At 37.1% G+C, this 27,156-nt stretch overlaps 1 protein-coding gene and 1 long non-coding RNA gene across 12 annotated transcripts in view; one reads left to right on the top strand and one right to left on the bottom strand.

Moving 5' to 3' along the window:
• The window catches only part of FOXP2 (forkhead box P2), a 412,383-nt gene that overhangs the window by 309,789 nt on the left and 75,438 nt on the right, over positions 1-27,156 (bottom strand). The gene's annotated exons all lie outside the window — the stretch shown is intronic.
• LOC121109004 lies at positions 14,840-16,757 on the top strand. Its single transcript, XR_005860639.1, has 2 exons — positions 14,840-14,976; positions 16,323-16,757. It is a non-coding gene; the product is annotated as an uncharacterized LOC121109004 (long non-coding RNA).

Here is a 27,156-nt window from a genome sequence, read left to right on the forward strand (position 1 = left end):
CTGTGCTCTTACAAGTAGACAACACTGAGGAGCAAAATCCACCTAATCCTGGCTAATAGTACTCCTCTGCCCTACCCTGCCTGTAGCAGCCTACCCCAAACCACTGTTGTGCTGTTGGCACATCTACTGCCCCTCTGCATCCAGGCCTTCCTTGTTTTCCCTCAACTTCAATCCACACAAATCCACAGGGAAAGAGCAAATGTTCAGCCCCACCAAGCCCATCTACGTGCCAAGAAAAGGCATGGAGCAGCACAGGCTAGGCATAAATTTTGAAGGCCTCACATGGTACATAGCAATGTGCACTGAGAAGCGGGGTCCAACAAGAGACTGTCTGGACACTGGTCCTCCAGTGAATTCAACTCAGCTGTAGAGAAATTATGAGAAAGAGGAGAGACCTGGTCACATCCAACAAGAGGCCCAGAATTTCCACTCTTTCATACAGCAACACCCAATACTGTAATGGTATGTCTATAAAAAGAAAAAACAACCCTAGTGCTATTATCTACCACCATGGGATGCTCCCAGAACGAAGATTTAGTACTACCAGAAATACAGTTGCCCATCAACTGAGGACCTAATGAGACCTAGATTGATTTTTTTTTTTTTTTTTTTTTGGGGGGGGGGGGGGGCATGGGGAGGGTGAAACAATGCTCTACACAGCATGTAAAAAACAGTGCCAAGTATTATGCTAATACAGTGACAGGAAAGCTTCAAGTATTGCTTAGCAGCAAACTAAGACTAAAGAGAAGGCAGATTTCCCACTCTTCAAAATTCCTCAAAAGCAGACATAAGTTTAGTAAGTTAATGAAACATGAATCATACCAAAAAATTACCTATGACATATACTCAGTTGAACAAAACTTCATAATGTGGAAAAAAAACATGTTATGAAAACATTCAGAGTTATACTGAGAATGAAAAGAAATCATTTTGGTATTTCCATCTAAGCTTAAGGACAGGAAAGTAAAACAAAGGCAGGTGTAAGCACAGACAGACACACTGCTCTTGGGCAGTATTAACTAAAATACTGTTAGTTGTATGAAAGAAAAAGAAACCACTTGAAAATTACTCCTTTTCTGCACCTGACTTTTCTCAGACGACTAAACCAAATATGAAGGAACACCATATGAAAGAAAATAAAACAACCTAAGCTTTCAGGAAGTTTCTGCCTAAGAGGTATGCCGTAGTCTACCCACTTATGGTTAATTGTGTCTTTTTGATAAACAACTGACTGGAAAATTTAGGTAATATGTGGAGTAGACAGATGAGTATATGAAAGTCTGTATGATGAGAATATATACACACACACTGAAAAATGTTACTGAAACAAAAATAAGTGAAGGTGAGACAGCACAATATTGGAAGTATGAGATGTCTGAAAAGGCAGAAATGTAATTCATTCTACAACCACCAACACTTTCATCACTTCGCACCCACAAGAAAGGATGCTATACTTAAGCTTAATTAAACCTGCAGTATTTTTCTTTCACTGAATTTGTAAATCATTGTTTATTAGTGGAGTGAACACAGAATCCCACTCTCCTCAGGACTTGCATGCCTTTGGATGTTAAACCTCTGTAGTTTCACTCCAACTGTGCTAGAAATTATTTTCAGCTGGCCCAGAGGCACTGTAGAAAGCTCTGTGCCGCCATAAGCAAGACCAATATTTGATAGCTAACTTAGGATTCCTGCTGCTTGAACTGGTAGAGAACAAGCACGTGGTAGAAGAGATGAGCTTGTTCTCCTGGGGGTAGGGTGCCAGCTGCACTATAAAAGAGAGATAGTGTGGAATTAATAGTGGCCTCACAGGCAGGCTGTATATTTTTGCCTTTCAACAGAAAAAGTCATGCTTTAATGGAAGCTAGAGTGGAATAACGAAGACTTAGAATGCAGAAAAGATGAAAGTTACCTGGCAAAATGAATTTATTTCATTTTTGTGTATTTCAGTCTCACTATTGCAGGATGCTTTTCAAAAGCTTTAAAGGATGATCTGTGGCTAAAGGAGAAGATAATCTAAGGACAAATCAATGCAGAACTGCTACAGAAAAAATAACAATAGAAGCAAATGATGTTCATGGAATTTATTGATTGATGCACGCAAGAAGGCGTAAGTAGGCTTATGAGAAGGATGCAAAAGCAAATGCAGCAGACGCCTTCCTGATGAGCTCCTGAGGTTCCTTCATGAGTGCAATGCTGCAGAAAATATAATATGCATGAGATAAATTGTCTTCAAGTATGTGGACAAGTCTGGAAACACTGGCACAGCAAAATGAACAAGGCTGACATAAAATTTGATGACAGAAAATAAACACGGAATGACAAAGTTGAAAGACCAATTCCCCAAGGCTTTGGATATAACTAACAAACTTTTTCAAAGAAAATCTGTATAGTGCTGCTACTTCATTTGGTTCCACTGACCATTTCCCACACCCTCCCAATCCACCAGCAGGCTGCTCACCACATTTGGAAAGCACCCATGTAAAAATTTGTGGGTGATAAACAGTAGCTTTAATTTGAGGCAAGAGGCCTTAAGAAAAATACAAAATAAGAGATACAAAAGTGCAAGCAGGCTAAAAGAAGGAATTCAGACTATGCTTTGCTCAAAGGGAGACAACCTCTGATTTGCCAACCAACAAATAAGAAAGAATCAAATAAATTCCAAGAGTGAGGACTGAGTCAAGAAGGTACAAATGATAAATTTATCAGAAGCGTGGAAGGAAAAAAAACATATCTGAAATACTAAAAGGAAAAATAAGGAGCCAAGTGCTGGTTCTGGCCAGGATGTATGAAGCATGAGGAAAGAGTGAAAAATAACCTTGAGTCACTGAATCTGAGTGACAAGAAGGATAATGTACTTGTCATTTGTGACAGAAAAGGAGAGAAGTGGATAGAGTTCTGTTTTGAAATGATAAGATAATTAAAAGACATCATGTTACAGATCCAATCTGAGACACATGATTAGATGGAAGGAGCAGTAAGATCGGTGAAAAGACAGATTTACAGATAACCTGAGCGTCCATAATAGTAAGAGCAATGCAAGTGGCTAACTCACCTAGAAAGTGAGGATTGAACAAAGAGAGCAAAAGTTCAAGGACACAGTCTTAGTAAATTCCAGAATTAAGTACAAAAGGAGAGAAAGTAAACATACTAATACAAGCACTGAAGAAGTCAAAGGTAAGAGAAGAACTTAAAGTGACCATGGAGATATTAAAATATAGTTAAATCATGAAGAACTGTCATGACAGTCAGAGGCAAGCACAGAAGTTATGGAAGCTCTTCTAACTACAGCACTAGTCTGTCTCATGACTGGAAGAAAATACTGTGCAAGCCTATTCACACCTTAGCTTCACTGCTAGAAGAGGCAGCAACTGTAAATTAGTAGTAGGTTACTGCTATGTGGAGGCAGTGATGAAATAAGAGTTTGACACTTTTTGCTGAGCTGTTCTTGACAGCTGCAAAAAGAGACAAACAGATAAACTAATATTTTCAAACATTTTCAAGCTAAGATCTGCTGATCTTAATGGGTGTCTGCTGGAATGGTCATATCTTCTCTCATACCAGGTGAGCAAACCTAAAGTGAAAAGATTGCCGGGGGAGATACAAGGAAAAAATAAAGTGAGATTCTGCATCAGAAATGAAGTTCTTGAAATTGTTCCCTCTCAAATTTGCTCTAAAATCATCCTATTAGAACACAACTCAAACAGGTCCTCAAGCCAGGAAAGAACTTCTTCAACAAGGAAATGGTCAAGTAAAGAAGTTCTGCAGAAAATGACTATGTTTGTCTTTCAGCATTTCTACTCATCACTTGAAAGTAGCTATGAAGCTACTGCTGAGAAATATGTGCAGCAACCAGGTGAGATAGACTGGTAAGCACAGCTGCTGACAAGCCAGTCCCACAGGGCAGCACTTCTAGCCTCTGCAGCATGCAGCACCAAGAGAGCTACATACAAACTGTCCATCATTGTCCATCATCCACTAATTAAATACGGGCTCAAATAAGTTTTAGTTGCCTGTGCAAAGACTAGCAAGATCAGAAGAGCCACTCAGCTGATTAGTTGCAAACCAGATCCCTTCTAAGAGAAAAAAATCTTAGAGGCAGAAGCTGTTTTAAAGGTCAAATTTCTACAAATGAAGACCGTGCACATACAGCAACACTTGGTGGGCGTGACATAAAGAAAAGGTTCCATGTTAAAAGTCCACTACTAGAGAAAGCAAGCAAGCAAATATCTGGATCCCTTAAGGTAAAGTTGTGGCAAAAGACATAGCATAATTCATATTTGAAGTCAGTCTTTCTGCAAATCTGGCCTGTGGGACAGGCTGCAGAATCAGGGAGTGGTTTTCCCTCTCCTTAACACTTCAGCTTAGGGTGTGATTTACTGCATGCCTTCTTAGCCAATGTACTTGAAAAATTACACAAACTTACTCAATTTAGAACACAATTTTTTTAAAAAAATGCTGTGATAAGAAATGCCAGCTTTTATCTGCTTATGAATTACAGAAACATATCCATATACATTTATGTATCTTATAAATGATGCATAGAAACAGCTGAGAAAGTGTTGTCTGAAGGCAATTTTGGATGCACAAACCACTGCTTTTTTGTACGTAAACTTTTTTTTTTTTTTAAACAAAGCTTACCTTGAACCTGAACATTGCTTTGCTCAGCAAAAATCAAATCACAGACATCAAGAGACTATCCTTTCCCCTCAGATACTTCACAGTGTAAATTAGGACTAGATAAAGGTTTTTCCTCACAGTTTTTAGCAGACTAACTTCTCATGTCCCTCCCTCCCCAGGGACTGTAAAGGAAATAATTGCATAATCAAAGACCTTGTATAAAAATCAGACTGAAGTCAAGCGCAAAACAACATATCCTATTCCTATTAAAGAAACTATAGAGAAAGTCCTACGGCTACAGCTTCCCTTCTTTCCCAGCCAACACAAAAAGATTTTTCGTAACTCTTACCTGTAAGCACAGATAAGGCAGGACCATGCTGGCAATGCCAGGACACAGGCACCATGTGTGGACACCGAGCACTGTACCCGCAGTGCTCAGCCCCCAGCATGCAGCCCTACACAGGCACACAGATAACACACAGCATGGCTCACCCCTTCCTTGGTCCCACTGACACAGCTATGGTGTCTATTAAAAAGCAGAGACCAGCGATCTTCGTCCTGTGCCTGCTTCAAGACATCCAAAACACACTGCCAGAAATGCTGACCCACTACACTCAGGCATATTCCCTTCTCTCCCCATCCCATTTTTACACATGCATTCCTGTTCTGCTCCTTTTCAGCAAGGTTTCTTTTATCACTGGTTGGATACTACCTTACATGCCTAATCACGTCAGTACATCCAGTGAAGCAACAGGCTGTGGCTAAATCCATTTTCTATTGGTTCCAACAGATTTTTTTAATCATATTTATAGCATTCTGAAAATACTCAAAAAGCACGTTCTCATCTGAGCAGTATCTGACACAGACTGGTGAACCTCATCATGTTCATATTTGGTATGAGTAACAAGTGGGATGCTGGGAAAGCAACATTCATCCAGGACCTGCCAAGCCATACCACCAAAATATTCTCAACGTACCAACAAAAACATTCTCCATCTCTTTTCAATCCTGCTGCCTATCTCCTACACGTTTACTGAACAAACTGAACTTCAAACCAACTCCACTCAGTCTTTCAGAGCTAATGAAGTAAGGTCATTTAGTCTAATACAACACACACAGCATAAACTTTTTTAAAGAAGTGGCCAGAGAGTGCTATTTTCAACGTGAAAATTACTGTGTGTGTAGCATCCATGGCTTCAAGAAGTTTCATTAATGTAACAAGATGTGATTGTTGCTCTTAAATTCTGCTTAGATGTTAACTTTTCTGGTTTTAAAAGGCATTATTAAAATGTATTTATTCTTCAACTATTTTTAATCATAATATTCAACTGAAGTTTGGGTCAAAATAAATAACCTGGCCCAAGGGCCTAATTTGCAGTGAGGTCCTATTTAAGAGTTTGCTGATAACCTCATGAAGAAATAATTAGAACATTTAAAGTGACAAATTAAAGCCAATGCAATTAGCAATAACCCTCATGATTACTTAATATTTTCTAAGTGCTTTTGAAAAAAGCAATGATAGGATTTTTATGCTACAAGATAGAACTCTATTCATGGGGAAAAGTATATTACATATGTTTACCATATTAAACAGGGCAAAAAAAAAAATCAGGTGGAATAAAAGAATATTAATATATCACCATTAGGGAATATTACCAAAGTAAAATATCCTCCGTCACCAGGTTCTGTCATGGTGAGATGTGAGTCCCACATCAATGCTCTCAATGCAAAGATGAAATAGATCTTTAGAAGTAGTATACAATAATTAAAACAATTCAGATTGTAACACCCAAGTTATATATATATATATATATAAATAAAACATTTAAAAAACTGGTTTGCATGCAGAATTCTGAGGATGAGGAGCCTTTTTCTTCTACAGAAGAAAAAAACGGACTCCAGATAATTCTAGACTTTGACCCAAAGACAAGCAAGTGCCAAAATTCCATCAATGTTTTTCTTCTTTGTCATGTAACATTCGTGGCTGTTCTCAGAATACCATACAGCATAGACAGTTCAGGGACAAACAGTTGCAGACTGTACACCTACCAGCTTGTGCACCTACATATACACATACAAAACAGTACTAAAAGAAACCAAATTAGCACTAAAACCTAGCATTTTTCAATCAATAATCCATCATTTTTCTTTCAATTTAGAATTCTTTCAGAATGGGAAATTTAATTCTCTAGAAGTGCTACACAGCACCACTCGGAGACCAATAACTGGATACTTGAAATCTTCACTAAGATTTTCCACCAACCTCCTGGTTTAGAAATAAGAATATACTCCTCAAATCCAAATGGACTGCTTTTCAACCGGAGACATAACTCACTTCAGAAAGTGTCTCTTTGCTCCTCCCACCCTTCCTCTGCTCTCCCTCCTCATCCAGACTCAAGAGAGAATGGGAACCTTTCTTCCTCTCTTCACTGGCCAAGGCCGATTACGTATACACATAAGTAACAATTCAGTTGCTATTCTTATCTGCTACAGAAGCCCATTCTCTTAATACCCAGGACAGGTTTACCTTACGTGGGATAGGAACGCTGGAAAGGAAAACCATCTTAAGGGAAAGCCTGATGCACAGCTCAGATAATAATATAAGCACGTTATTTGTTTTGACAGTTCTCTCTTTTGCACTCCATGAAGTCATCATGGAGATTCTCTTGTATTAACCAGACTGAGGACAAAACATAAGTAGAGCCTGTCTACTGATTCTGTTGAGATAGTGGAACCAACACTCCAAACAGACAAGGCCCAGGCACAGTAACACAGCACATGGATGATGGCACACCTCACACTGCTGAAATGCCAACTGCTGCTGAACGGTCAACTTCTCTCTGCCACCTGTATGAACTCTTTTTCAAGAGCCTGCATGAATGGCAACGTCCCAGCCTGTCAGTCACTGCACATCAAGAGGTGGTACTGATGGCTTTTACAGTCCTTGGCAACTTAAATGTTGATTATAAAAAGCCTCTGTTTGCAGCCACCGCAATCGCTTTTAGTTTTCTTAAAAATATTGGGGGTGGGGGGGAAAGGGTTAAAGCAAAACAAAAGAATGCTTTGCTGCTCAGTAACTGATAATATATTAAGTCTTAAACTCCCTCTCAAATTACTTTAGATTTGTTGACGATCCTCCAGTGAAAGAAATCTAGGTAACAAGTCAGCAACAAGCACTACAGTCCTCTAGGCTGAATAAAAGAAGTTTTCATTATTTTTCACTACTGAAGCAAAAATTATGGGACCTTCCACAACATCTTTGTAGGTTTTATAGCATTCTCACTGTAACACTATAATGTGATGGAAAGCACAGCAACGACAGCAGAGTAGCAAAGTACTAGACTGCAACAAGTGAGAACAAGCCCAAACACAACAGCCAGAGAAATAAAGGAATTAAGCTACTTACCCTTCAAAAGGCCTGAAGTACCCAAGAACCTTCAGAGAGATACTTTTACATCCACTGCCAACCCTTAGAAGAGGTCTGGGAGCCAGAATCCACCCCTTCCAGTCACTCAGGTGCATTGCATGCACCTGAGCGCTGCTGGGTTGGCCCTTCCTTCCCACCTGGTGCTCAATCATTGTTTCCTACACTCACTAGTCAGGAAAACTGCTGTAGCAGTTAAAGGACTTTGAAAAAAAAATGCCCAAATGTGGACAAGGAGATCCAGGAAGTGTCATGAGCAGACACCGAGAATCTCTGCTATCTTCTTCATTATTTCATGCAATATTTTAAAATCAGCTACAAAGACACTATCTAAACTACAGAAACATCTTAATATTAAAAGCAGTCATCCTCGGATCACTGCTCCCAACAGTGAATTTGAACCAAAGTTCTTTTGGGAGGATGGAAACTCTGTGTTCATAGACACAGTTACTACAGGCAGGGAGAGACACAAGCTGGTTCTCTCTCACAGAGACTGAAGATACAGCATCTTAGAAAAAAAGTATTCAATTTTGACCACTATCCTTCTTTATTTGAACCTCCTGATTTTCATTATTGATTACTTTGTCGTCTGACTAGCAGTATTTTATCAAAGATGGAAGAAAACTCCCCAATCCACTGGCATGGAAGTTTGTGCAGTACAGATGTGCTTTCTCGTTCCCAGCGGCTTTTACTGAAATCACCATTTCTCTTACACGAATATTCAAATTCCTCCCCATTGCCCAGCTTCTCACAGGCTCATTCACTGAGTCCTGCTCTTGGGTGTACAAATTTAGCACCCTGGGGAAACACGGAGACAACAGCTAAGTTCACTTTCCAGCAGACTTTCTCCATCCAAGCCTTACATTAATCTGATAACTTTACTCAGGAACTAACTTAATCATAGACTACTACCTCGATGTACTGATCTATGCAAAAGTATGCACTGGTGAATATTGGATATACATATTTAAACTGCAAAATAATAAATTCCACCATTTTTAATTCTGCCAGATCCTCATAATGTCGCCACACAAGAGGTCCATTCTCCATTCACATGAGAAGTAATGTCTGGGCTGGCCAGGGAGGTGGTGGAGTCACCGACCCTGGAGGTGTTCAAGGAACGTCTGGACGTTGTGCTAAGGGAGATGGTTTAGTGAGAGCTATTGGTGATGGGTGAATGGTTGGACTGGGTGATCCTGTGGGTCTTTTCCAACCTTGGTGAGTCTATGATTCTAATTCAGAGCAAATTGAAAATTTCAAATTTAATTTTTAAAAAAGTTTGTGTCAGACCTGGAAACAACCCTTATTATTTGCATCAAATGAAAACCGTCCCAAAAATTATTAACTAACTACTGACTAGCTGGTAAATAACAAGGCACTTACTGGCTACTCTGAACTAAATCTACACCAGTCTTTCCAATGAATGTAAGTGAGCAGTTATGTTCAGTTATTTAATCATTTTCTCCAACACAGTCAATAGAAAAGTCCATTAAAGACTACAGACGAATACTCAGTTTTCTAAATAACGGATTCAAAAAAGTTTGGGATTGAAAGAATACTCATAAAGCACAAGACAGAGCTTGTGGGCTACTGCACTTGAAAGGCATCTGTGAGGGTGGAGAAAGAAAAAACTAAACAAAACAAAATGAATCTTGCAGTAGAGTAGCACAAAACACTGAAATGATCACTGCTTTCAGTTTGAAAATCAGGATGTGGCAGCAAGGAAGAAAAGCTCAAGTAAAATGTTTCAATGCCCACTGAAGTAAATAGGATTCTTTTCTTTTCAGTAAACAGAGAAACGTTTCATCTTTTCCTTGAACATACCTGAATCCTTGCTGTGTTTGTTTGTTTTTAATTCCACCGCTAACATTTGTATCCATTTTTCCTTGCGTGATGGCATTCTAAAGAAAAACTTTAAGAAAATTAAAAGGACAAAAACAAAAAGAAAAAAAAAATCAATGAAAGAACACAATGTTAAGAAGCAGTAATGTTTAAGAAAGAATCAAAGGAGAGGAGAGCCGCTAAAAAGACTGAAAAAGATAAAGGGCAAAGGATTTAAAAATTAAACAGAAGGAAAAAAGATTAAAGAAAGAATGGCAAAAGGCAATGCAAAAGGATTTAAGAAGACAGTAGAAAGAAAAGATGTTCAGTTGTAAGAAAGGAATAGCAACTACTAGGGAAAAAACACCTGAACATAATGAATCAATAAATGGTAATAAAAAGTTAGAAATTAATTAAAGAGCAGACAGAAAGTTAGGAAACTTCATTTTTCCATGTTAAATATAGGAAATAAATATGCGAGACACAGTGAAATTTTATAAGTCTACTATTTACTATTTCAATCATTTTCCTGCTCTAACCATTTTGATAAGAAAACAAAATACAAAGCAATACCAGTACTAGAATGCGAATTGTTATGCAGCTATTTATACCTACTATGTGCAAACCTAAGAATAAAATGGAATTCTATCTAAAATACAAATCTTTTTACTTCTATTAAAATAGTATTAAAATTCAAGGAATATATCTGTCTACTTTATATGGGGTTTAAACTGAATTATCAAGTTCATTATAGTTTGTAAGGGTTAATAAAGCTTACAACTTAGTATTTTAAGGTAAGAAGTACAATATGGCAAGCAGTTTGAGATACAACTACCATAAACAAAAGACCAAGCAAAACCATGTAGAAGTTGTAACTAAGTTAATACTAATGCTATCATTTTTGCTCTAGCAAAAATACCTTTTTTTTTTTCAAAGAGAGATAGACTATAGAGAAAAGGTGAAAGAAATGTAACTCACTCAGAAGAAGGACCAAGACAGTTCAAGGGTGCTGTGTGCTTTTGAACAGTATACGTTACACACAATGAAATTTCCCTACATACATATATATATATAAATAAAATTATATATATATATATATATATAATTTCACTTATATATATATATATATATATATAATTTAGGGAATTGCAAGCTATTAGTTTCAATATTTACTCAATTTTTCCTGATCTTCTCTTCAAGCCTGTAACATTCTAATGTCAGCAAGTTTCATCATATACACATCCTGCACTTAAAGGTAGTGATTTTCCATCTTTTTGTTTGTTTGTTTGTTTTACATTTCGTCAATTTTTCCATGATTTTATTAGAAAAAGTAAACAAAATTTACCTCTCAGTACTATTCATTATTTCATATACAACTGAACATGTAATCTCGTTTTTTTCTCCATTCTCAATATAACCTTTTTAATCTCTATTTACATTAAGCTGTTTTTATGCCTCCAAATATTTCCAGTTGTCTTTTCTGGACTTCTTCTGTTCTTACAATATTATTTCAAGATAAAGTGCCCTCTTTGTACAGACCACACAAACTGGAGGCATAACATTCCTTTATTTAAATATACTGTAATACTTGCAAGAATACTTCCCAGACCACTCACAATACAGTTTTCTAAATACGTTTTAAAACGTATCAAACAAAAAATATCAAACAAAAAATATCAAACAAATATTTTATGTGAACAGAACAATATAACATCTGTGTAGGAAAATTCAGAATCTGAAATGAGGAAAAGCAGCCCAAGCTCCCTCTCAGCACGCCCTGCCGCTTTCCACCACCCGTTGTTAATTGCCTGCCGCACTGGCAACTAATCATTGATGCAACTTCTTTGTTTATGCATTCCATAGCACACCATAAAGCAGGCAGGTAACATATCCAATTCCCCTAATTCTAAAATTTCCTTTTCAAATCTAAAGTACGTAAATCAAAGAACTGTCCTTGTTTTACTGCAGCGTCATGTAGTCTCAATGACTGGAGGAGCACGGTAGTCCATTACAGAAAACATACTAGATTTCCTCAGCCATGATTCTTCAAGTCTTTCAATTTGCAAGAATTAACCACACTTTAAACAAAATCACTAATAAAATAAGGATTGAATTTTCTTATTAAATGCAGTAATTTGCTCACTGCTCAGTATCACTACATAAATATGGTGAAGTTGTACACATTGCCTTGGTCAGTTTTAGACCACATCTTTCCATCTGATAGTTTTTCCATAAACAGTAACTTAGAGCTTAAAATTTTAATCATGATAGAAGGAAACACTGTAAAACGTGAAATTTAATCAGTCAATCAGTAAAGATTGACATCAGTCAATCAGTAAAGAGACATACCACGAAGTACTATCTTGCAAACTATGTACTATTCTCTTATATATGTACTACTCTTGTAGAATATGCACTAACTTGTGTGGAATGTATGTACACATTTATACACATACAACTGATCATATATTAACTCTGTGTTGCAACGTGCTGGGAGATTTGCTTGCAGTATAACCAACTAGTATTTCTTATTTCATGTAATTTGGGAGATTAATTCAACTATGGCACACAAACTACTTATAGAATCATAGAATCAGAGAATCGCTAAGGTTGGAAAAGGCCCACAGGATCATCCAGTCCAACCATTCACCCATCACCAATAGTTCTCACTAAACCATGTCCCTCAACACAACGTCCAAACATTCCTTGAACACCTCCAGGGTTGATGACTCCACCACCTCTCTGGGCAGCCCATTCCAGTGCCTGACCACCCTTTCAGAGAAGTAGCATTTCCTAACGTCCAGCCTGAACCTTCCCTGGCACAGCTTGAAGCCATTCCCTCTAGTCCTACTTCATTAGTTACTCAGAAATTTAACAGTATATATGGCAACTCATTGTTCACATAACTAATATCAGAATTTTCTTTACTTGATCATCAGAGTAACTGAAAGCCCAGGACGGTATGTGCTTACAGTCAAATTCTATGTGATGCTGTATTCTCTACAGGATTCTTTTTGAAGAGCTAACGCTAATTTTAAGACTAGGGTAGCTTTATATAGCTTTATATACAGGGTAGCTTTATTCTTAGAGTGGATTGCCCTGGAGAAGGAAACCAGCACTCAAGGGTAGAGCAATAAGCAAAAAGTTTTCTACAAATTTGCTTTAGCACGCTTTTGTCAAACAATGATGCCTAAATAAGCTAAATAAAGCATTGATACACATACTAAAACAGTCACTATATTACACATTCTAGAATGTGCACACTTAAAACCAACACAGGACTTGAAACTCATTTTTCATATACATTCATATACAATATTCCCAAGTTGTGCTAAGGTAGTTTTAAGATTGGACATAAGGAAGATTTTCTTCGCAGAGATGGTGGTCAAGCATTGGTATGGGCTGCCCAGGGAAGTGGTGCCAGTCCCCATTCCTGGAGGTATTTAAGAGACAGGTGGATGTGTCACTGAGGGACATGGTTTAGTGATGGGACTTGACAGGTCAGATTGATGGTTAGACTTAATAATCGTAACAGTCTTTTCCAACCCGATCCTATGAGTCTATGATTCTATTTAGCTACAGTACTGATATTAGCACGTAACATTTTACCAGGTATCTTTCCAATAATAACTACATGCATTTCTGTTTTTAAATTTGCAAAGCTTTCTCGCTGTATGCATTTTCCATATACAGGAATCCAAAATTATCTTCTATTAGTAGATAAAATACTATAACAACACACATACCACCAGACTGTCACCTGAAGAAACCAACAGGTCTAAGAGTTTGTTTCTCATATTTTTGTTGCTCTTGTACTAACAATGCATAATTTAAGTAGACAATAATTGCTGAAAGATGTTACAATAACCCTTAAATTAAAACTTTTTACATTAATTAAGAGTGATGGAAGAAGCATTCAAGAAAAGAGATGCAAAAACATTAAAACAGTAGAAATGCTCCAAAGCAGTGTGAAATCCCATAAAACAAAACAGAGCAAAATTTAAAGAAGGTGCCTAAGATTAGCATGAAAACAGCCTTATTTTTAAAGCACCCTAATTGTAGTTGAGAGAAAGGAGAGCAGAAAAACGTCTATGGAAGCTCTACTGGAAAAAAACTCAGAATAGTTCTACCCTGAAATATGAAGAGGTAAAAAGGGAAGAGGAGAAATGAGAGCAACTGCAGCAGCAGGTAGAATTCAGGGTAGGTTCTGTGAATGTGTGCTCTGAATGAAAGCACTAGACAGGAATGAGAAGCTGAGGGAAGACATGAGAAAGTGGAAACATGAGACTAGAAAGCAAGAAAATATGCATACTGGGACAGCTGCAGGGTTCAAAGGTACTGCATGAAATCCTTGTCAGTGGCAGCGGAGCTATCTTTAGCAAGCCCAGGCACATAGCAATACGTTTTTTTCCACATTCCGTACTTCTAAGGTTTTCCATACCTTAGAGAAGGCGCAAAAACCAAAACAAATTTATTTTTTAAATTGAAAGCTTGTATCCTACAGAAACTAATGCAAATGGCCAGAAGCAAGCTGGACAAATGAGAAACTCAAGCCCAAGGAAAGACAGAGAAGAGCAACGCACAAGTTTCCAATTGAGAGTCAGAAAAAAAGTAGGATAAAGATGAAAGAGAAGAGAACTTAGAACAGCATGTTTCTCGAGCGCAGCAAATAAGCAATGAATGGGAGGCAAGAAGAAAGGCGCAGAGAGGAGTTGAAGACATCAGTGCATATCAGCTATGGAAAACCATGTTACAGAACTATTTGAAGAGATGTCAGATATAATACAGATTATTATTATTTTATTTCTCTATTTGTTTGCTCCAGAAGAAATGCAAAGCATCAAACAGGCTAGACAGAGAAGCTGGTATTTATGTAAGAGAAAGTAATCAGTGCTTGCACTAGGGAGCTCTTACTGTCCCACCCTCTTATCCTAGGTACCAGTAATATTTAAATCATGCGACCTCATAGAGCAATCCAAAGCAAACCTCTGCTCACAGCATTCATGCAAGAAGCCCAACAGACTAATGTGTCGGCTTCGTGACACCTCCTACCTGACTGAACACAATTTGGTCCCAGACATCTTGGCAGCTTCCTTGCTTTAAAATTACCTTCAGTAAGTACATCCCACTTGTTTTTTCCCAAAAAGAAACAGATGAGTATTCAGCAGACTGAATATTGATGAATTCCTTTCTTTGTGAACTCAGTTCACTTGTTTTGAATACTTACTACTGAGAGGACTTACTCGTATGAGCACTTTTATAAGAAGAAAACCTCAATTAAAACATTTGTATCAGTAAAGATTACTAGTGAAACGTGAACAACTACTTCATAGTGAAATGCAAACAACTTCCCTATTTAGAAATGACCAAAAGCTTTGCTTTTCTTCTGTAAACACAATGACTATTTTTGACTGCATAAAGTACCCCCCTTAGAAGAACACTGTAAAATCATTCTCAGCCTAATTATTTCATGCCCCCTCTGGACCCTGGACAGACTATCAAGATTCATATTCTTATTTCTATGTGTTAGCAGTGCCCTACAGTGCTTCTAAGATCTCAGCCGATAGGGATCAGGTTATTCTAAGAGCTGTACCTTTTGCATCCAGCCACACTTCGTAAGGCAGACAGAGGCAACACCTCATGAGTACATCCTTAACATCTACTTCAAAACTGTGTCAATCACCTCTTGCTTATGAATTTAACTATCCACAGATTACAATGATGGTAGGTGATCAAACTCCCACTTTTCTGCTCTTCCAAACTTTATTACAACGTATTATTCATCTTTTACACTAAATTAGAACAATATCACCTTCATCAATAAAACTCATGCAGTCTCACATGATACGCAAAATCTCACTGTCATACTGTAGGCAGAATCTAAAGTTTTCCAGCAGAGTAATTTTACTCCAAACTTATCTCAGTGGTTTTCAGTAAGATTTATTATTATATTAAAAAAAAAAACATTATATATTAATCATATAAGCAAATAACTAATCCAAGATTTGTAATATTCGCATTCTCCATTCAAAAGTGAACAGCATACACAAAAATGTCATAATTCATAGAATCATAGTATCATAGAATCACTAAGGTTGGAAAAGACCCACAGGATCATCCAGTCCAACCATTCGCCCTTCACCAATGGTTCTCGCTAAACCATGTCCCTCAACGCAACATCCAAACGCTCTTTGAACACCACCAGGGTCTGCGACTCCACCACCTCTCCGAGCAGTCCATTCCAGTGCCTGACCACCCTTTCAGAGAAGTAGTATTTCCAAACGTCCAGCCTGAATCTTCCCTGGCACAGCTTGAAGCCATTCCCTCTAGTCCTAAGAGTCCTAATTGTTTTAATTTTACTCAGCGATCTAATTTACATCTACATAAGCAATTTAGTCTGTTATTCTTTTATATATATATATATAATAATTCTCTTCTTTCTCTTCTACACACTTTTTAGCTTCTAACTTTTACTGCCTGTACACGACTGAGAACAGAAAGATTTCAGTACTTCAGAGCATCAGAGTTTCTGCAACAACTCAGAGACAGAACAAATGAAGACAACCACCCAGGAACAGAAAAAAAAGATTTTTTCTTCAAGAAGTACCATGGAATATTTCACCAAAATTCCTATTAGGGTACAAGGCATAAAAAATATTCACATCATCTCCTGTTAAGATAAGCAGAAGCTTTAGACTGACACACGGTGACAGCCAACACATTCATGGAGGGTGATGGATCTCTAAAAGTACGATAGAGGAGCTGGCACATTTTCCAGTCCTGGCACATCATATGAGAGGGTTCACTTTTGTAAACAGAGCTCTCCTGCAGCAAAGCTACACGGTGTATCTTGGACTACTTGGCTAATGCAATAAACTAACAAGTAACTACTGGATCTCCATGTGTGAAAAGATTTCTTTCTGCTGCTCACTATTCCAAAGTGTTTGAACAATGTCTTTCCTAGATTTTTGTGACATTACTTTTCGTATTATCTTTGATTTTTTAAGCATCAATAAGAAAGAAGGAAATGCAATGAAGCCTAAAATAAAATACTTCAACTGACATTAACATGTGCCGTACTGGTGCACTGTCTTATGTCTGAAAGATTTTTCATACAGGTGAAATCTAAAAAATATTAGAGCTGAGAGTTTACAACCAAATGGTCTGGGCATTACTCTGATGCTTTTTTTTCCTTGAAAATTCAAATGATCCCTGCAGGCAACCGACAACTGCTAGATCTGTGGAATGTGCTCTTTGAACTGTACAAAAGCCTTCAGCCTTTCGTGCATTGCTGCAAACAAAAACTGCCAAGTGTAATTATTTCTCAAGTTTAATGTTATGGAAGTGTTGCATCACTTTTTTCACAGCTCTGAAAGCAGCTGTAGAAAAACAAAATTTATAAGAAGATTTCCCTGCAGAAGTTCCATATTACATTTATCACTTTTTGTAAACAACTGGCACAAATGAACAGTCAGAGCTCAAAAAGCTCCCGCCTTTCTTTGGTGTTCTTTCAATTACATTTCTATGGAAAGAATCAAAGGAATAAGTAGAAGGAGTCCTCCCAAGAACTATTCTTCATCTTTCAGCCTTTTTAAAATACATAAATAAAAAATACTTATGTTAGAAGCACCAAATAGTGCTTGAGAGAACAAGAGAAGGTTGAAAATTCAGAGTTCACTTATGACTTTTATTTCTTAACTTACACTGCTGTATCTGGTGTTCCTAGAAACATTCACATACTAAAAGGTAACTCAATAGATATATGGTATTTAAAATACAAGCACAGCAGTCTATACGATACTGTAATCCTTCTGTAGTTCTGAGACTTCCTTATTTTTAAACACAGATGTGCTCAACTAGCAGAATTGAAAGAATTCAGAATTTACTCACAGAATGTAGACACTCAATAACACAACTTTTATTACTGACTTTGGTTATAACTGAGAGTTTTAGGATAAAGATTGTACTGAGGTGAAAACAGCCGCCCTTAAATAAAAGTTTCCACATCTGAAATAAATGTTACCCAACCATGAAGATGCCCAAATTCAAAACAGTCATTTTTGTTTGGATTGAAGAAGTGCCTTGCTTTAGAAAGCAAGCTATTCAGTTCCAGCATAAACTTCATTACAATTCAGACATGAGGTGGAGCACTGTCTACACTCCAACTAATTCCCAAAACAGACCTAAGTTTGTAGGTCTTGTCCAGGATCCCTCACCCACACCCACATGTTATGTTGGCCACAGTATCTGGTTTCAAAACAGGAGGGGAAGGGACCTGTGAAAGACCATGGCTCTCCTCCTCAGCCTCAGCATAGTCCATGAAAATCTCTGAAGATCCAAGCTAAAAACAGTGCTGATGCTTGTACCGTCCAAATGTAATCCTGAATTTATGTGAGATACTGCAGGGCCAAAAAATAAAGAAAAGGAAAAAAAGAAAAGAAAATTAAAAAACAAACAAACAAACAAACAGGATCCAGGAGTTTGAAAAGAGAGAAAAGGAAAAAAAGGAAAGCCATAGTATCTTAGTCATATGGACAGGATGGACCAGGCAAAGCCATTTAATAAGTTTAATTTAATAAGCAGTGAGAGCCAAGAATTAGAATAAAACACTTCATCTAGATGTCCGGTTAGTTACTCATCTATAGGGACTTCTTCAGTCAGCAGCAGTAATTAAATTTTTGACAATTACATCAGAAAGTTGAATACCTGAATGATGTTCATGGTACCAGACCTTTACTTTAGCCATACTGCAACAGTTAAGCTGCACAGTCAAAAAGACATTCCATATCGTTTCCCTTGACACAAAGAGGAACAGCAACCGGACTGGCAGAAGTAAGGCACAGCACCTCCAAGCCTCTATGGGACTATGTGAAGCCAAGGTAATTACAGACAGTTTCCCAAAGAGATGATCCCACAAGAGAGCTGGGGAACAAAACCACTGAATTCATGTATTAAGAAAAGAAGTATGATGCAGTGGCACCAAGGAAGATCAAACTAAGTACTCAACATGCTTTATACCATTGCTGTAGGTGAAGTGGCACCCACATCATGTTACATTCCTTTTTTTTTTTTTCCTCTTGACTAGCACTGTGGGACACTGTGTCACGGGGCTTCTAAAGACGCTACAGAATGGGTGCCTTGATGATTTAATGTCATTTTGGAACTCAAAGAGACAGAGGGTACTGCTTCAGTACAGGCAAGAATCCTCCTTGTTACCTCACTACGTGCGTTGCTTACAGCTAGCATGGACATGACTGCTATTTCTAAAACAGAACATATCTCTCTTTCACAGTCTTTGCGGTAAGAGAATTCTGGTCAAGCTTCCGTGTTAACATGACTTCTACAAATGCCAAAGAACAGACCACAAAACTGACAAATGCAATGACATTCAGAAGGATGTGGTCTCCAAGTTCATGGTAAATCAAGCCAATGCAAGCAAAATGTGCAATGGAGAAACTGCAATTAATTTGGAATTAAAGAATGCAGTGGCACTGTTTCTCCTTGTTGGTCTTTTCAGTGAGATGGCAAAAAAAAGATAAATAATGAGCATGTTTGTGGGTTTTTAAAAGCATTCCATATAAAAAGCAACAAAACGTAAAGTACACTCATAGCATAATGAGAAAGCCTCACCCTGGGAGGCACAAGGACCAGGCAGTTGCTGTTGCAGAGACAGCTGTTCATTTTAAGCTACAAAATAAGCTGAAAGATACCAAGATTTGCTATCAAAGCAGACACAAAAATTACAAGACAGACAAAAGCATGCTCTGTTTCTGACCAGTTTTTAACAGTTCTTTAAGGAAACAAAAAACAAAACAAAACAAAAAAAAACAGTAATTTACTTTTGTTATTGCTAAGTTTTTCTCAAGTGCGTGAAGTGGAACACCTTTTAGTCTTACTGTTCTTTTACTGATAAAGCAAGCAGATGTCAGGACATACCAGAGCAAACTCAGTAGACAGGTTTGTTGAAACTAATCCTAAAAAATGGCAAGACAAATTCAATTGTTGTGAACAAAAGCACTACACTAGTGATTTACCTAAGAGCACTGATGCCACGTTTTCAAGGTGCAATGGGTTTATTGGTTTTTTAAGCATATCATTGCTGTTGCCACTCTATATACCTAGATGACACAAAGATGAAAAGGTGTTTATACTACAACTTGTCATTGTTTGAGGGCTTCTCAATTAGAATACTTGCGCTGCAAGTGTCTGCAATCTCCTAACAAGTATATTGTCTTCCCTCAAAGTGTAGGATTTCTGTAAAGAAATAAACACAATGGGTCATCCTTAGCTTTCGTAACACGCTGGGGTAAATGTTACTGGACATAGTCCTGATTCAAGTAAGTCAACATTTTAATACTTTAGAAGACAAGAACCAGAAAGAGACAACTCCTAACTTTTATTATGAGTTATGATACAGGAATTCACTAATGGTCTCTGCATTCCAGATACCAAGCCCTGTAGTATCATCTTGCTGTATTTTTAAGGAAAAAAAAAAAATCAACAAAGACAACCAGAAGCTGTCCAAATTAACAACGTATCTTAGCCAGAGAAGAGTTAACTGTAAAATCCAAGAATATATGAACAACCACCAAGACTAACGGTTTCTGTAAGGGACCCTTCACCTAGAATAAGAAAATGGAAACCAGTCACAAATTTAGAAAATGCCCTTAGAAATTAGATCCCCTGTAAAGAGCTATAGTCAGTTCAAAAGGAAAACTCCCCACTACTGCTCATTTTTTATCTTATCCTACAAGTCCCTCCCAGTTCAAGTATATTTCTCTTCTGCAGGCTGTCAAAGTTGTCAGGAAGAGGGCCATGTGTTTTGCAGAAGAACAGCCAAAGTTGAAAAGATTCATAGATTAAAGAGAACATAAGGTCAGAAAGGACCATTAGATCATCAAGTGTGACTTCCTATAATATCACAAAATATAAAACTTCAGACAGTTATCTATTATTGATCTCAAGTATAGTTGATTAAAGAATAAATTCCTTTTTAGCTAAAACAATTGTTTCATGCTTTTTTTCTGCACTAGCTTAAAATGTTCTTTAGAGTACCAGATATTTTTATTTCTGTGAAGGTGTGTTGTAATTAAGTCACTTCCCAAATATCTTTTTTAATAAACAGACTGATCTCCTTAAATATTTCACTGCAAGGCAATTTTCAAGCTCTTCAATCATTTTTCTAATTGCTTCTGGCACCATCCCTTCTTTTCCTAGAGGCTTTTTTCAGACATGGCCACAAGAACCCTAAGCTGTAATTTAGTCTATTTACCAGAGCAGGATAAAAAGATAAATTCACATCTTTGCTGAGAAGAGATTTGGCTACATGTGCAGCCAGGATATTTCTTTTTCTGCCACATAGCATGCTGTGTTTCCACAAAAAATAAAAATTTTAAAAAATAAAAATCATATGAATAAATGTTTTGTGACCAAGAAGTATATAAGCAAATATCAGCAAATACAGCAATAACAAGAAACTTTAACTATCTGGTCTTTCTTTACGAAAGGAGGCAGCAGAACACAGGCTATCCAGAAATGTGTTTGCAACCATTTTTCAGTATAGAAACAGAGGAAACACTCAGAGAAAAGATGCTTTGTATTTTACTTCAACCTGTGAGAACTCAATAAAAATCTGAAAATTGAGGGCAACTTGGTTGAAAGTAACCATAACATGAGAGAATTCCCATTTATATAGAAGGGAAGGAGGAGGGAGAAGAGGGAAATAAAGTCAATGGAGATTACAGAAGAGGACTTGGATAAATGAATTGGTTGCCAAGATCCTCTGAAAGGTAACTTGAAGGGAAGAAAGAGTTCAAGAGAGCTGGCAGTTCCATAAAGGAATAACATTTAAGGCATAAGGGCAAACTAAGTCAATGTCAAAAAAGGTTAAATCACAAACTCTTCAAGGACCTCCAACTTAAGAAGAGTACAAATCCATGAATGCAAGTATGTGTGAGAGAAAAACATGACCATACAGGGACAATGTCAAAAGGGCAAAAACAGAAAGTGAAAAACAGAAACTTCAAAAAATTGAATTAGTAGCAAGAAAGCAATATTCATATGTCTTAATAGTAATACGAAAATTCACTGAAGAGTTGATCAGACTTCACAGAAGACATAATGACAAATATATTTCGCTTAGTCTTTGATACAGAAGACAAATGCAATCTGATAATAACAACAGTGACAAAAGGGATAAAAAACTAGGCGTAGAACAGGGAAAACACATAAAAGAAGACACTTCAGTAAGTTAGATGCTGCAAAATCATTTAAGCCTAATCAAGCTCGTACTTAGGCAATGTAATAACATGATGATGGTTTGTGACATGTAGCCAGTTGAGGAACGTCCAATTCCAATGCTTCCAATGTCTGACTGCACTGAAATTTTTCTAGCTTGTCTTTTAAAGCTACTGGTAAGGTTAATCTTAAAAGTGAGTCAGTGACATTGTAAGAGTTACTCTTTATTTCTGAAAAGTTGTTTTTTAAGGCAAATCAATGCAGTGACTAAGAATTCCATCCTGCAGACCCACAAGAAGTTACACTGCTTCAACAGGTAGAAAAGTAAACTGCAATGCAAGAGACACTAACAGAATTAATTGAAATCATCTCATGGCTATTAGCAATTTCTCAGAAATTTTAGAGAGTAGTGGAATTTCCATAATAATTAGAAGGGAAAAATCCAGTCTCTGTCTTAAAAAGGTGAAAAAGAGGAGATAAGGAATGACAAACTTGTCCGATTAATTGCAGTCCATGGAAAATTCTTTAGAAAAACAAGAGCGACAAGAGTTTTGTCTTTTCTACAGCAATGAAATAAATACCTGCCAATACAGGTCTATCATAAGCAACACCTGACAAGCAAATTCAATTTCCTCTTCAATAGGGAAATACTTTGCGACTGGTTATGAAGTGGCACATGATATATTTTGACCTTGGTGAGACTTAACAATGTCTGAAAGAACATTCCCATAAAGAGAAGCTAAAGAAACAAGGACTGGATGAACTATTTCAAGGTAAATACAGAACATGTTCCAAGATTTTATGTATAGACTAGTAATAAAGGAACAATATCAAGAATGGGGCTCAATAGTGGTCAATTCTGGTCTGGTGCACTATGTGTTTGCTTTCATAATTTGTATGGTGAAGCAGTAAAACTACAAAACTGCTAACGTTCACGGTCATCAGAAAAGGACTACTAACCCCATGGAGGATGGCATTATAATTGAAAATGATACTGGAAAACTATGTTGGAGAAAAACTGGATGAACTTCAGAAAGTCCCATGAAGTTTTTCATTTTGTGGGCTTTTTTTGAAGTTCATCCAAAATGAAGTTTTTCATTTTGGGCTACAACATATAAAGTAAGTAAAAGTTATGTATATTTTCTTGATATCATTATGATTCATTCAGTTTGAAACTGGAAAATGTTTACATCAGTAAAGTCTCCAAATATTTAACAATAATTTTCTGTCTTTGTAATAGCATTTTTTAACAGCAGATATACATTTCTCATTGTTCTAAATACACAGATAGATACTGTAATTTTCAGATTAAGGGATTTGTTAAAATTCAAACCTCAGGCAAAGGGAAATTAATTAAAGATGTGCAGACATACAAAATATTTCAGTAATTTCGAGGAGTTGCTAAAAGTCAATTCTGAAGCAGTTGAGCTCCCAATTACGCCAAATCCAGTTTAGAACATATCATCATTTGATTGTATGGCATCATTACAAAAAGCTCAAAAAGCATACTACAGTTAGACCTGTTTTTTTAACTATATCCTATTTTCTTCCAGGCCATCTTTCTCCACTAGATTTTTCTCAACTTTGCATTGTGATATCTATCAGAGGGCTACAGACATAGCCTTGAAGATGTCAGACAGTCACTTCTGTTCATTCCATCCACTAAATCAAAACTAGTGCAAAAAACTGAGCCAACACCACCATCAGTACTAGAACACTGCTGCGATGGGACCTAAGTGACATTGCATTTCAGCTTGTAGGGATAGCAATAGCTATCTTTCTGAGGGTAGGCAGCTATCTGATGGACATCCATTTCCCTCTATCGCTGCTGCTGAATAAAGGCATCACAGTGTCCATCCAGGCATGAAGGCTTCATGTTACCATAAACCTCAACTCCCATTCCTGTAGATGTCACTTTTCTACGTCACCTACGTCACCACTTTTCTACAGTCATCTCTGAGATAACTGTAAGTCTTCCCCATGGGCCCATGGGACACTGCCCAGATGGCTGTCATGAGTGCTGCTCACACAAGCAGCATGCAGTACAAATACATACCAGCTATCATAATTGTGTCATATTAACTGAGCAATATTAATGCTGCACTAGAGGTCCATGAGAAAAATGTGACTTTGGACTGATGCCTAGTGATTTGAGGTTGCATAGAACATGTTAAATGAATGGTGGCAATTTGCTCCTTATGCACTGAGAAATGGATGTGCTTGGTTCTTATTGAAACAGAAAATTACTTTTTTTGGAATATACTTACAACATGCAGAAAGAGAAACTTCAGTAAGCTGTCTACTGCAAACACACTTTAGTAAAGAGTTTAGGCTAGGCATCTCAGAAGACAGAATAAATACATAATTGATTAAAGTTTTTGAAAAGAAGCTATTGAGACCAAGAAATCTAATGTTCATTATTCTGCATTATTTGGCATAAAATATCAGCAAAACTGCAAAATGACACTAAATAGCTATTTTTGTTGAGTACTGAATTAAAGATTATCTTTACCTTCTTGAAGAAGATTGCATTTCCAAGATCTCATTCTGACCTGATCATCTATTTGATCTATTTTATCAAATAATCACAGAAGAACAACCATATCTCAATGGTTGTCAAGGTATTAAAAAAACACTGGATTTCATACCCAGCTATTTCCTAGATACTCTCCGTTGCTGTGTCAAACTTTGATGAATATGCAGTGTGGCATAGTTAATGCTCCTACTGAAACCCAGAATTTTGCATTCCTCAGATGCAGCCCAAACGTTGCATCTATAGGGTTTCTTGCATTTAATTTCCTAGGTTCCTTTTAGGGCAAAAAAAATGAAAAAGTCCTTAAGGCAATATAAGCACTTAATCCAACTCAAATACTAAAGAGGACATAACCTTTTAAATCATCTTAAATATTTACGATGCCATAAGCTCTTAAACTTCCTGGAATACTTAGCCTTCCTTAAAACCTCACAGTACTCAAAGTCCCTAGAGCAACATAAGCACCTAAACTGCTTCAAATCCTTCCAAAGGACACAACCTTTACACCAACATTCAGGATCTAATTTTTTGAAATATTTTTGTTTCTTAGGAATAATTTTGTCTTGTTTTGTACACAAATCAGGTAGCTGTTTACGACTACTCACATGATTCCTTTGACACAATAATTTAATTTGATGGAAGACATATGCATGGGGAAAACCAAGAGACTCTGCCACGCTGGGCAAGTCAACCTAAGTAATGGGAAGTATTCCCTTGGTGCTAAACCTGGTCAGCATTTAGCTTCACAGAAATATAAGTGAAAGAAATAAAGAAACAGTCACCACAACTTTCAGAGTGCATTATTCATACCGTTAAATAGAAGGTATGTGTGATGATAAAGAAAACAAGTTCATAACGTTTCACCATCTGCTATGCTTGATTGTTACAGTAAGAAAAAAGAAATCAAAACAACAGCACATTGGATCTCTGGGTATTTTTAATGCTTACACAAAAGTAAGTATCAGTGCAGAGGTCACACTTAAGAAGTAAAGTGTTCAACAAGTACATTATTTCCAGACTTCAAATCTCCAGATAGTTTGCCCCCTGCTCATTTTCTGATTTACCTTGTTAACAATTTCATGATGTACTTATGTCACTTGCTATCCTTTCTCCTTTCAAATAAGTCAAGTCCAGTTACATCTTGAATGAGCAGAAAAACCTTTCAGAGTAAAACAAACTTACATATGTAAACTTGATAGGCAAAGGTCCTCCTCCTTTCAGAATTTCCTAGTTTGAGCTTTTGGTGTTTCTTATAGCCAAGGAAAGGAATTGCCCTTGTTCCACTCTAAAGGATATCTGATGTTTTCTTCAAGAGTGAATGAAGTGAAACATCAGTGCCATAGATCCTCTTGAGCAACTAAGTAAAAGTACAAATACTTGTGTTGTTTGTTTGTTTGTTTGTTTTCAATTTATTCTTTTGAAAGTCATGTGCTAAGTAGTAAATCATAGAATCATAGAATGGTTTGGGTTGGAAGGGACCTTTAAGATCATGTAGTTCCAATGCCCTGCTATAGGCAGTGACACCTGCCTGTAGACCAGGTTGCTCAAAGCCCCATCCAGCCTGGCCTTGAACACCTCTAGGGAAGGCGTACCCACAGCTGCTCTGGGCAACCTGTTCCAGAGTCTCACTGCCCTTACAGCTTTTACATGAATTGTAGGACTTTTCAACAGAAATGCTGAAACCACCAACGAAGGTAAAACTTGCAATATATAGCTCAAGATTTAAAAACTCACTATTATGTCAATGTTTCTACAGGATGGAAATCTGAATGTTTAGAATAGTTCCTACAGCTGTACATCAGCGGCCTATGAGTTTTGAAGAAAACCATGTATTTACAGTGATCCTCGGAGGCAATCACATTTTATTTGTACCTTCAACTCTCTTACCAAATAAGTCATTTAATGTTCAAACACTTGATTACCTCATCCTATTGTGACTGGTCGAATACCACTGAGAGTTAATAGGCATTTCATACCTGGTGCCTTCCTGTTGTTCAACTACTCCCAAATTGTTCTCTTCAAATTGCTACCGGTTCCTCTTTTTCCCCTTTCCCTTAGCCTCTTTTATATATATTTACGAATATTGCCTATTTCAATAAGTCCCATGTTATCCAGTTTCACTTGCAAGTACAAAATAGTACAAAAACATTGCAGCTGTGTGAATCAGTTTCACTATTTTTAAAATAAAGCAAAAATGTGGAGCATTTTCAACTGTGGATCAGCAAGTTACCGTGGCTACGGTAAAGTGTTGGCTTCTGAGTAACTCCTAAACATAGTATTTAGGTTGTTGTACAGTGCCATCCTGGGAAATGTAAGTCGTGACTTGTAAACAAAATATTGCCTGATAGTCCAAAATCAAAGGCTTTTCTAAGTAAGGCCTCGAAAATCACATTAAAGTTCCCATGAAGAATTACAGGTGCCATCATATAGCAATCTCATTCATAAACACTGATTAGGAGAGAGAAACACTAGAAATACACGGCAAGATTAGAAACCTGAACAGAAAGCAGTGAGACTCTATTTA

This window comes from Gallus gallus, chromosome 1 (genome assembly GCF_016699485.2).
Source record: "Gallus gallus isolate bGalGal1 chromosome 1, bGalGal1.mat.broiler.GRCg7b, whole genome shotgun sequence".
Classification (NCBI taxonomy): Eukaryota; Metazoa; Chordata; class Aves; order Galliformes; family Phasianidae; genus Gallus; species Gallus gallus.